At 39.2% G+C, this 12,171-nt stretch overlaps 1 protein-coding gene across 31 annotated transcripts in view; it reads left to right on the top strand.

Annotated features, from left to right (window-relative positions):
* Nucleotides 1-12,171, top strand: part of SOX5 (SRY-box transcription factor 5) — a 947,484-nt gene that overhangs the window by 158,110 nt on the left and 777,203 nt on the right. For all 31 annotated transcript variants that reach the window (XM_070620840.1, XM_070620831.1, XM_070620821.1 and 28 more), the window contains exon 3: nucleotides 8,170-8,246. The gene's annotated coding sequence lies outside the window, so the exon portion shown is untranslated. The remainder of the gene's footprint in view (nucleotides 1-8,169; nucleotides 8,247-12,171) is intronic.

Here is a 12,171-nt window from a genome sequence, read left to right as displayed (position 1 = left end):
TACTATGACCCTCAAGGAGCGCAGTCAGCTCCCCCTGCCCGCCTGACTTTATCTTCTACTACTCTCCCACTCACTCACCCTCAGCCATACTGCCCATAGCTCTTTCTTGAACATGCCGTGCACTGCCTTTCTTAGGGCCTGTGCAATTCTGTAAGGTTCCCTCTGCCTGCAGTGCTCTTGCTCCAATACCGCATGACTCATTCCAGCACTTTCTTCAGGTCTTGACTCAGATGGTACCTTCTCAGTGAGGCCCTTCCTTCTACTCTATCTAAAATTGCATCTGGCCCTGCCATAAACACTTTCTATTGTGCCTTGCTTTAATTTTTCTCCTTAGCACTTACCTAACATAGTATATAGCTCTTCATTTATCTTGTTGACTTTTTCTCTCTCTGAGTAGAATATTAGCTGCATGAGGGCAAAGAACTTGGTCGTTTTGTTTACTGCTCTATCTCTAGAGCCCAAGATAGTTCCTGGCAAATGGAGACGTTCAATAAATATATGTTGAATAAATGAATAATTCAAAGTTGACTTTGGCTCGTATTCAGTATTTATGGCCAGATAAGTCATAAATAATTCACATTGCTTTCTTCTTGAAGTCCATGTAGGCATCTTTGAGGTTACAGTCAAATTCTTACCAAGTTATTTTTTTCATTCCTCCTCTTCCTGAAGTATCTGTCTGCTATGATAACATCTATCACGTCCCCATTAATTAACAACGAGTCTTTTGTATTTACTTATTCAACATTTTTTGAACACCAAACTGTGTGCTGGTCACTGTACAAGGTTCTTAAGAGACATGATCCACCTTTTTAAGGACACTTCCAACTTAGTAAGGCAAGACTAACAAATAACCCATATAGAAGGGACTTTTTTCGTATATAAGAGAGGGCTGTTTCAAGAGGGATTTATAAAATACCCAACTGAGATTTTTCAGAAATATATGCTCTCATCCCATCCACTGGCTATAAGTTGGAGTACATGATGTGAGTATTTTAAAAAAGATTTTCTAAGTGACTTCATTAATCCACACATCTGCCATTAAGAACCACTGATTTAATAGTCACGCATGTATGTATTATGCTTCCAGACAGACAAACACAACTTACACCTTATTTATCAGGGCCAGCCTTGTACACTCGTGCTGTAATTGAAAGTTCCCTAACTTAAAGAAACATGTCCGAATCTATCAACTTTCGGGTAACAACAAAATGTATTAATACTAAAAATAAACATACGTATTTAATTATACTTGTTTCCTCCTTATGAAACAGGATGTTTCGGTTGCTTGTTTGTTTGGATTTTTTTAGTTTGTAAGAGTAAAGCTGCCGCTTGATCTGCAGTAGTGTCTGGCTTTTTGGGCATTTGTTGTGGCCGTGCTGCCCTTTTGCCATTTGTAGCTGAATGGGCATCTGTGTACTTCCCGAGATACGGTTCTCAACCCAGTAATGCATGCCTCCCACAGGCGAGACTGCTCTTGTGTGTTCTATTTGTGATTGCCACCTCACATAAAAATTACGCTAGTGCAAAGTCTGAAGACTAATTTTCTCAGTCCAGTGCATACTGCCCTATAGATGCCCCCACCTTGGGAGTTTTACTTGTTTTGAACTTCAGTGGAAATTTCAGGGCCTTTTCTTTCTGATTAGTTGCTTGTTACTGAACAAACTTAGAAATACAAAACTCTTACTGTATTATCCTTGTTCATCTTTGTATTTGGGTAAAGATGGACATGTGGTCTAAACAATTTGATATCATCATTTTGACCTTAGCCATCATATTCTTTGGTTTTCCTCAGTTTACTCTCTTGTGCATTCTATTTTCCTTTTTAAAAATATGTCAAGAGCATGGGACAATTAAAAATACTTGCCCTTGAAAAGAAAAGCTCCAGGAGTCTCAGTTTGGGAATGGGGTTTATCTCTGGATTCTGTGAGCTGGGTGCACGCTAATTTACCAGTGCTGGAACCAAATGGGTTGAAAATCGTTGTTTTCCCACCAGATGGGTTATTTTAAAATATCACAAAACTTCTGAGGTTATTTACATTACAAATGTGCTTCTTCGCACACATCAAGAATTGAGTACCGTGTTTTGACAGTAACTCCTTTATGAAATTATATGTTGCGCAAGTGGAGTAAAATTCAAGTCATTCTCTAGGGAGCAGGCTTATGAATCTGGATGAGGTCACACCTCTTTAAAGATGCAGTTTGATAATCCGACATCAAAACAAAGGAATTCTGTTAATCCTCTCACAAAAGTGCAAATTGCTAATCAGATCCCTGGGCTGGGCTGGCAGCTTGGTAAACAATGAGCTTGGCAGAAGAGCAACTTTGGGCGGATAGATAGCTGAGAAGCTTGGGGTACCAACTTTGCCCCTGTGTTAGCCCAGTTGGGCCTGTTGTTTTGAAACAATTATATGTGTCAATGGAGGTGGTTCTTGGAGTGATTGTGTTCTTGTGCTTTTCTCCTTCAATGCTAATGATGATGCAAATCAATCTTCCTGTCTTTCATTTCACTTCACTCGTGTATAGGCTACTAGGCCCCTATATTCTTTTCACTTGGATGCGTGTGTCTTTTGAATTTCATTACACATTCCTCTACAAGCCCAGAGGGTTTTCCTTCCTTCCCATAAATAGTGTGGTGGTATTTGAAAAAGGAAGAATAAATCCTAACCCAACTGAAAAAAGAATTTTCTTCTGGAAGGTGTAATAGTTAGGATTCTTTTTTTTGTACATGATCAAACCCAATTTAGGCAGCTTAAGAGGTAAAGCTGGAATTTGTTGGGTAAAGGAATACAAGGAAGGCAAATAACCAGATTGCAGGGAGGCAGGAATGTAGATGGACCTCAGGAACAGCTGGAACCAAGGAGTCATACTCGGCCATATACCATACTTGAACTCGGCCGGGGCTTCATACTTTCCCTTGTCTCCATGTCACTTTGGATGTCAACTTGATTCTTGCTGCAATAGAGATTTCTCCATATGGAAGGAAAGGTCACCATTGATGACAGCACTGGAATTTTACAGCTTGCTGCTTTTTCCATTCTGCTTAAACATCTCAGGGAAGCACTCTGATTTGGCTCCACTTAGATCAGATGCTTGCCCCAGACCAAATCCTATGTATATAACTTCATATTTGTCAGAGTGTAGAAAGTGCTTGCTATTTGTCTTACTCTGTCTTCTTTGGACTTCATGAAATATATAATCAGCCTGAAAAATTCTATGACCTGATGATCGTGTTAGCATGGAGAATTATTTTGCACATCTCATCACCACTCTTAACTCTCGCTGTAGTTGACCCTCTTGGCATTTCCAACTTTCACCCAAATGTGACTGAGTCAACTTGAAAGTGAAAAATACAACTTCTTCATTCTAAAAGGGGCTTTCATTGAGAGAGTGCATTATTTTGAATACTTCCAGCTAGTTGTGTGACTCCTGTAAAGAGAGCATTTGTAAATTATTTGGGTGCAATGTGTACGTTGAGAAGGGGTGAAAATTATAGTGTTGGTTCTGGAGCCGTCTTCCAATAGGGTCAGAGCTGTGTGCTTCTGCTGCAGTACAGTATGGGCCGCAGTCAGATGAATGATATAGTACACGACAAATCTACATGTGAAAGAGGAGAAACGTGTCAAAGGTAGAGGTTTGGGGTAGAGGCTGCCCCGGTGGGGCCGTGCTACTCACAGCCAAAGCTTTCTGAATAAGAGCACTGTCTTTTTAAAAGCAATAGGGGGTGAGGACTGAGGGAGCGCTCGCAGCGGTAAGTATAACACAGCTGTGCTCTGTTTATGCTTCGGCTACAATAAAAAAGCTATAAAATGTGAGATGTCATAGCTCCACTTTGCTTTATTTATACTATTTCCTCTGAGCTCTGTCACACTGCACATTCATCTGCTAAGTTGCAGCAAGAATGGAGATTAAAATATCACAGCTCAAAATAGGAGTCAAGCGGAAGGAGATTCATCATAGCCCTATTAAAAATATGTAAATATGGGAATGAAGTCATTTTAAAGCTATACAGCGCTCCTCCTTTATGAGTTAAGATCCCTTGAGCAAGTGGTGGGCTGGGCAAAGGATAGAGCAAGGGTGCTTGTTTGCCATTTCTTCCACCCATGGAAATTCTTTTAAGATTAAAGACTGTTAGAATTGCAAATTGCACATGTTTTCCTATAATCACGCCTTAGTTAATAATGGCAGGAAATCTAATGCAAAACAAGACAACAAAAGATTTGGTAATTAAAGTTTATATATTGTTCACTTGGTTAGGATTATTAAAAATAAGATATGAAATCTCCTTCTTGGCCTCAGCTATTAATGAATCCTTGAGAACTCTCCAGAAGTATCTCTAGGTAGGAAAGTTCCAAGAAGGAAACTGAGACTTGGAGGCATGTTCTGGCTTTCCAAAATCCAGTGGCTAATGGCAAAGCCGAGACTGGAAGCTAGGACACCTCCCTAAAACTTTGCTAGTAAATTACTTCTTTTAGCATTTCCTATATCTCTAGTCCTGACAGAGCTTGACTCTCTGCAGGCTGTATGGTGCGCTTAGGAGAGTAAGGAGTAGAATTTTTGGGTGGAAGTCTGGAATATCTCAAATGGTATTAGTAAAACTTTCATGCTCTCTTCTGCGTGCTGCTGATGTTTTGGCCTCCTTATTTTCCAAGTGTGCTATTGTAGCAATAATAAAGACCAACACTTATTAAGTACTTACTGGATACCAGGAATGGTTCTCTGTGTTTTATATGTATTAATTCTTTTAATTCTCATGACAACCCTATGTAGTAGGCATTATTACTCACATTTTACAGATGGGGAAACTGAGGCATAAGATCACACAGCTAGCGAGTGAGAACAGGAATTCAAACTGAGCAGTCTGGCTTCAGAGCCTGCACTCTCAACCACTATTGCCTTTCCAAAGGATTAGAAAAACACTAGAAAGAGTTCTTGACCGAAAAAGAGGAGAACTAGTTGCAGGCAGTCCTTCCATTACCATGGGAAACTAATTTTCCTCACTGTAGAATGAAATGAAGAAATGATTCTGTCCCTTCCAGTTTCAACTTTGCACGCATCTATCTACCTCATGAAAATAAATTTTTTGAGCAAGAACTTTTTTCTGCATTCTTTTTTAACTTTATTTTCAGAAATGGTTATGTTAAACATTTCGAATATACAGTGATTCTAGAATTTCTTTTGTCCTGCACTTTTCACTATGTTTTGGTTAAATTCTTTTTTTTTCCCCCTGAGGAAGATTAGCCCTGAGCTAACTGCTGCCAATCCTCTTGTTTTTGCTGAGGAAGACTGGCCCTGAGCTAACATCCGTGCCCATCTTCCTCTACTTTATATGTGGGACGTCTACCACAGTGTGGCTTTTACCAAGCAGTGCCATGTCCGCACCCAGGATCCGAACCGGCCAGCCCTGGGCTGCCAAGAAGCTGAACGCACGAACATAACCGCTGTGCCACCGGGCTGGCCCTGGTTAAATTCTTTTGGTTGCAATTAATAGCAGTATCACAGCTGGCTAAAGATCTTCTCGCTGTGTGACCTTGAGCACATTTTTTAATCTCTTCCGCCAGTTTTTTCATCTGTAAAATGGGTGTTGTGAAAATACCTCTCCCATAGAGTTGTTGTGGGAGTTAAGCGAGATATGACACAAAAAGCACTAAGCGTGGCGCCTGCTGCTAGTAACTGCTGTAAAATATCAAAGTGTTTGATTATGATTACTATTGATCACCCGAGTCTCATGTAACATCTCTGTCTCTCACTCCTTATGCTACCAGTTCTCCTATTGTGATTGGAAATCATTTAATCTTTTTGTACCTGCATTCATGAAGGAGAAAGGTTAAAGTTCTATCAAAAGTACCATCTAATTGAGGTAGAAATATTAGCGTGGGGTGGAACTTTGGAAATTGCATAGGCCCCCCTTTAGTGTGATGAGTATAATACCCTGAAAGATTGAGTGACTTGTCTGACACTCAACCAGCTGGTAGAGCATGGAGGGAAAGCCTACAGACCTTAACATGGTTTCCAGTGTCACACTGCTACCTATGGAGTTATTAAATAGCACACGTGAAGCTTCTTGAAATTTGTAAAAGGAACCACAACGCACGTCGTGAGGATTTAAGTTAGGCAAATTGCTAGAGCATCTCAGATTTATAGCAATTGAAGATTTAAATCATGTATCTTTTTGGCGGACTTCACAAGAGGACTTTAGGAAATATGCTTTCGGCTGGCAGGGAGTACTAGTGGTTATCTTTCTTTTTGACTCTTAAGAAATTGATGTTCTGGTTCCTTTTGTCTGTTGAGTGGCGTAACGTGATTTTCAATAGTATGAGAAGAAGTGTACCTGCTTAGGGAAGGTATAAAGGGATAAAGAAAAAAGATTTTTTTATAGCGATTTGAGTAATTTAAATAGGGAAATAATCTGATAAAACATTGTAATAATTTTTGACACATCTAGTTGGTTCAAAATTTATCCACTTCTACTCTAATATACAAAGAAAAATGAGCTGTTTCCCTAATGTATTCTTGCTCCTGAGTCCATACTCTACTGGGCAGATTGAAAGGTAGTAAAAAGTGAACCCAAAATAGCACAAAATAACTCAGTGTCTTCACTATCAAATCATTTCTTTCTGGTTGTTAGTTTCTCAGTTTCCGCATCCAGGCTGGGGACTAGGGTGGGTGGGGTGAGAGGTACCGTGGGTGTAAAATGTCAGGAGGCTCCCCTCTCAGGTGGCACCCCTGCACTTAGACAACCCTGAGAGGGCTGCCTCCTTTCATTTTGTGCCCTCCCAGGTGCCTCACAAGCCTCACCTTCGTGCTGGCTCTGCCCCTCTCCCCACTAAAGAAGCTATCTTTGAGGAGTCTGTGTATCATTGTGGCTGGGGTGGAGGGGAATGTGGAGTATCACATTTGTGCATGCTGGCCTCGGGGTTGTCCTCTGTATCCTTCCTGCTTCTGCCTTCTGATAGTGTCTCTACTGGTGGGGGCCTCTGTTCTTGCTGATGTAATTGGCCCCCCTGGATTTTGAGCCAGGACAGCTGCTACTGACCTACCATGCCCTTGAAGTTGAGGTCCCTCTTCGTTTCACTATCCCAGGGCTTTCCCAGTCTTTCTCTGTGTTGTGCTTGCCTGTGTGTGTGTGTGTGTTTGTGTGTGTGTGTGTCTGTGTGTTGGGGAGGGAGAGGATGGAACAGAGCACAGAAATTTTCAGGTTCCTTGCACATGCATACAACCTGTGAGGAATAACCAATTTTGGCTCAATCAAATCAAGTTCAGCTTCTCCCAAAAGGACCTACCCATTCATAATCTCTTAGTGTCTCTAAGAATTTGAGGTGCGCGTACTTCCTGAGTTATGGAGGATGCAGACGCGCAATCCCATCCACTGTGGTAACTTTTATTATATGATTGGGTATGGTATTTTATGGAAGCACAGAGAAGGAGTGCCTCATTTTGCCAGGGAGGATCAAAGGTGATTCCCAGAGGAGTGAAGCCCAAGTTAGGAGTTAAAGATAAATCATAGTCCTGTAGTTGGACAAGATGGGAAGTATGTTTTTGAAAGAGCAAATCTCATTGAAGAGCAGGCCCTTGTCTATCATAGTTACCTTTGTCTCCCTAGCGTAGATCTTAGCATATTGTATACACTTAAATATTTATTGCATCACCGAATGACTGACTTTTTCTTGAAGGCTGTTAAAGTTGGTCATTTTGAGCAGGAGTACAACTTGATAAGATTTATGTTTTATAAATAATAGTATAGCAACATTGTAGTAAGTGAGTCAAAAGGTAGTGAGGCAGGGAGCCTTTGTAGTCGCATGCTCCACGAAGACTCCTGGGAGAGATGCCTGTCAAGTGACCCCCAATCTCACTGCAGATGCTTCGAGATTATGTTAGAGAACACGTCACTCCACGGCCTCCACCAAAACCTAAAGACAATAAGAATATATAATGTCATAAGCATTTAGAGGCCATTATTCTTGAGAATTGAGTTTTTAGAATAAAGTTGTCATTGAAAGGTATAAAAAAGTGCACTGCTACTTTAATAATGTAGGGCACAGAGGAAGCAGATTGATGGTTGATATGTACAATGGTTGTTTCATTGAATTCGTACCTTCCAAATAGATTCTAGTTGGTGCTGTATCATCTAATTAATTTAAACACATTTATGGGGTGTGCATTATATCTCAGGTGCTGTGCTGGCCACTGGTGACCCAAAGATGATGATAAATATGTTCCTGCCCACGAGGAGCTAGCGATCCATTGGGGTATGTAAAGTGTTTATTATTTTTAAGATTGTTTGTTTTAAGCAAAATAGAGAAAGCTAAATACATAAGAAATATTTTGTATATTAATGTTGCAAGCATTTGGAACAATTTTTTTTTGACTAGATTAGCTAATGCTAAAGAAAATTGCTGATTTGGAGATTGTTGTTCATATGCCCAAATCAAATAATTAAACTCAGGTTCAACCTATTATAGATTCTGTATTAGGAGAGTTTTTGTGTGTGTGTTTGAGGAAGATTGGCCCTGAGCTAACAGCTGTTGCCAATCTTCCTCTTTTTGCTTGAGGAAGATTCACCCTGAGCTAACATCCATGCCAATCTTCCTCTATTTTTGTTGTGTGGGATGCTGCTAAAGCATGGCTTGATGAGCAGTGTGTAGGTCTGCACCTGGGACCTGAACCTGTGCACCCCAGGCCACTGAAGCGGAGTGCATGAACTTAACCACTGTGCCACTAGGCTGGCCCCTAGGATAGATGTTTTTAAAAAGTTAAACAACTCCAGAAAAAAACCAAAGCACTGAGATTTGTGTATATTTCCTACTTACAATAGTAAATGATGACAAATGAAGGGAGAATAGGATTGCTAACACGTCACACATAGCAGCAATGTATGTTTCTTCTTCACACTTACAACATTGACTACTCTACTTTTTATTGGTTACTTTAGTGATCATTGTTACCTTTCATCCTCTCCTACTTCATTGATTTCTCCAACTGAGCAAAGTCTATATTGAGATAAAATAGGACTCCTTGTTTAGTTAATGTTAATTTTTGGCAAATATGTATTTTATTTAAGTAATTTTATTTAGGTTATTGTTTATAATAGTCTGTGCTTACAATAAACCATGTTGGGAGTATCCCTGAAGAATTAAATATAAATGCAGTAAATATAAATACGAAGTATTACATTCTAATGATACTTTATATATTTTATAGCATGATATAGAATAGAATTAGAGAATAAAATAATAAATTTAAGTGAACTTGATGTCCAGTAGTTTATACTGATGGTAAACAGCCCTAATAGCAATATATTTGGACCTATTTAATAAGTGTATTAACATGCTATCTAGATTAAACATTATAACTGCTGAGGGTATAGTTGTGATCATTTTAAAATGTGAGCAAACCAAGAAAGAGGATGTCCTTTGCCTTGGCAATATGATTTTAATTTTTAAAAGCATTTAATTTCATAAACCATATCCATCATCTTTGCATAGATAAATGTTGTGGCAATTTTTTGAATGAACCTCTTGGTTCCCTAAAGAAATTATGGATATGCCATAAATTTACAAATGAAAGGCCATTCATCAGAGTTATAAATATGAGTGGTTCTAGTGCTGATGCCCGTGTAAACTTAAAGTGGTTTTGTATCTATCGGCTTTTGTGTATAGTTAGTATGGCAAAAGGATATAGGTATCGTCATACTTACATGGTGTCATAACATTGGCAAAGTGGTGAGAACGACATGCAATATTTTTTGAATAGCATGGCATTTTCTTGAATTACTGCCGACAATAGAACATAAATCAACCTTGATGATGGATATTCCAAAGATGTTTATTAATCTATTCATTTAATCTAAAATACTCAGTCTTGGCATTTATAGAGCCAGTTCAAAGGAAATGACAAGTGATTCTAAGCCCCAGCAGTTACTTGTAGGGGCCCCATAATTATGTCAGCTAACTTTGGTTGGAAAGGAGATTAAAATGCATAAAAATCCTTTCTTCCTATCTATGCTAAAGATATTTGCTTAACTAAAACATGTTTTCTTGTATGTGTCTAATCAAAATCTCAATTGGTTCCACCGTTGATGAAGTTTACTACATAGCTCTCTATTTGAATCTTCATTTTTTTGTTTTTTTGTTGAGGAAGATTCACCCTGAGCTAACATCTGTTGCCAGTCTTCCTCTTTTTTTTTCTTGGTTGAGAAAGATCAGCCTTGAGCTAACGTCTGTGCCAATCTTCCTCTTCTTTGTATGTGGGATGCCTCCACAGCAGGGCTGATGAGTGGAGTAGGTCCATACCCAGATCTTAACCCGTGAACCTGGGCTGCGGAAGTGGAGCGCACACAACTCTTAACCACTCGGCCATGGGCCGGCCCCTGGATCTTCAGTTTTTAAAGTCTGTCGTCTTCCCTCTGTCTCTCCTTTCATCCTTCCCTCACTTTCTCCTCCTCCCCCTCAACTGTAAAAATAATCCTGCACTGTGTAAACTTTGCCTGAAAAGGACTGAATCTGACCAAATTTCTGTGTACCAAATTAAGAAATAGCATATGGCATATGATTTTGACCATACATGATGAGATTAAAGACAGGTAGGATGGACAGAAATAAAGAGAGCGAGATTTATATTAGATAGGAAAGGTCAGAGAAAGTCAGTAGCAGTAAAGCTGAGGAAGTAGGAGGCAGCTATGCAAATGTTGTGGAGTGTGGTATGAATGTGCAATGTGTGTGCCTGTATATGTGTGTTACTTATTTATTGAAATATGGAAAGTCTGGGCACAGAACTAACTTCTGGATTAAAATAATGGAAGCGGGACTCAATTTCTGTCCATCTCTCAGCTTCCACTAATACAGCTTCAGTGTTTGGCTTCATTTGGAAGCAAGATGGTGGCAGTAGCATTGTTTCAACTATAACATCCTCTCAGGCTTCAGATCAAACAGGAAAAAGACAGTCTGTTTCCCAGAAGCCTATAAAAAGTATCTTTGTGCTAATTCGTTTTGATTAGATCATACACTAATCCTGTGTATGACCTCTCTTGGAGCAGGAGATAGAGCCAACTTCGTCATTTTTCATAGACTAGGCATTAGGATTGTATCCCAGAGGCAAACGGGGCACTGTTAACATAAGGAGGGTGCATGGATGCTATGTAGCAAAAAAGAATGGTTTGCTGCCAGAAAAATCAAAATAGGTACATACACATGAAATTTGGCATATAATTCCAGAAACCTGTAGATTTCCCAGCAATCCATGGATTCTGGGTTAAGAAACTCTAAAAGTGAAATCGAATCAATGCCTTCTAGAACAAACGAAAAGCAACATTGATTTCCGTGTCATCTAGGGAAATGAGTTGCTACTGGGGTTATTTCCTGAATAAAAAACAAAATGAGTTATCATCCTTAACTAGTTGTTTAAATGATAATATCAAAATAAGAATGAAAAAGAAGTTATATTTTCTTGTTAGCTAAAGTGGAAATGAGTGGTTCATCCTGAAGATGTTTCTTTAACTATTATTTTGTGTAAGGAAAAGAGGCAGAATCTTTTATTCAGGATGAGAAGTTTATACTGACAACATTAGAAAACTTCCATTAGGAAAAAAAGAAGTCATTTTTCATTGTTGGTGTTCTACAACTTTTATTGCTATGGGAGCCCGTGTTTATATATATTCTAAATCCCTTCAATGTAGTCAGTTCAGTTAAAGAAGTATTAATTGGGACCAGCCAGTACTGAGGTGGTTGAAATTGCATGCTCTGCTTCGGCGGTCTCAGGTTTGCAGGTTTGGATCCTGGGCACAGATCTACACACCGCTCATCAAGCCATGCTGTGGCAGCATCCCACATACAAAATAGAGGAAGATTGGCATGGATGTTAGCTCAGGGTGAATCTTCCTCAAGCAAAAAGAGGAAGATTGGCAACAGATGTTAGCTCAGGGCTGATCTTCCTCACCAAAAGAAAAAAAATAAGGTACTAATCATGTCTTGGAAAAGGAAATCTTTTTTGAGAATTGGCCTAAACTGCCTGTTGATTTGCTGAGTTTCTTTTTCTTTTTAACCATATTTTATTTTGGAACATGTTGGTGAAGTCAGTTATTTTCTTAAAAATTATTTTTAATTGAGAAATCTAGAGAGAGTTGGTGGAAAACATAGGTCAATCATAAGAAAATATGGATACTTTATAAATTTCTGC

Source organism: Equus przewalskii, chromosome 5, assembly GCF_037783145.1.
Source record: "Equus przewalskii isolate Varuska chromosome 5, EquPr2, whole genome shotgun sequence".
NCBI lineage: Eukaryota > Metazoa > Chordata > Mammalia > Perissodactyla > Equidae > Equus > Equus przewalskii.
This window is presented reverse-complemented; position numbering and strand designations above follow the sequence as displayed.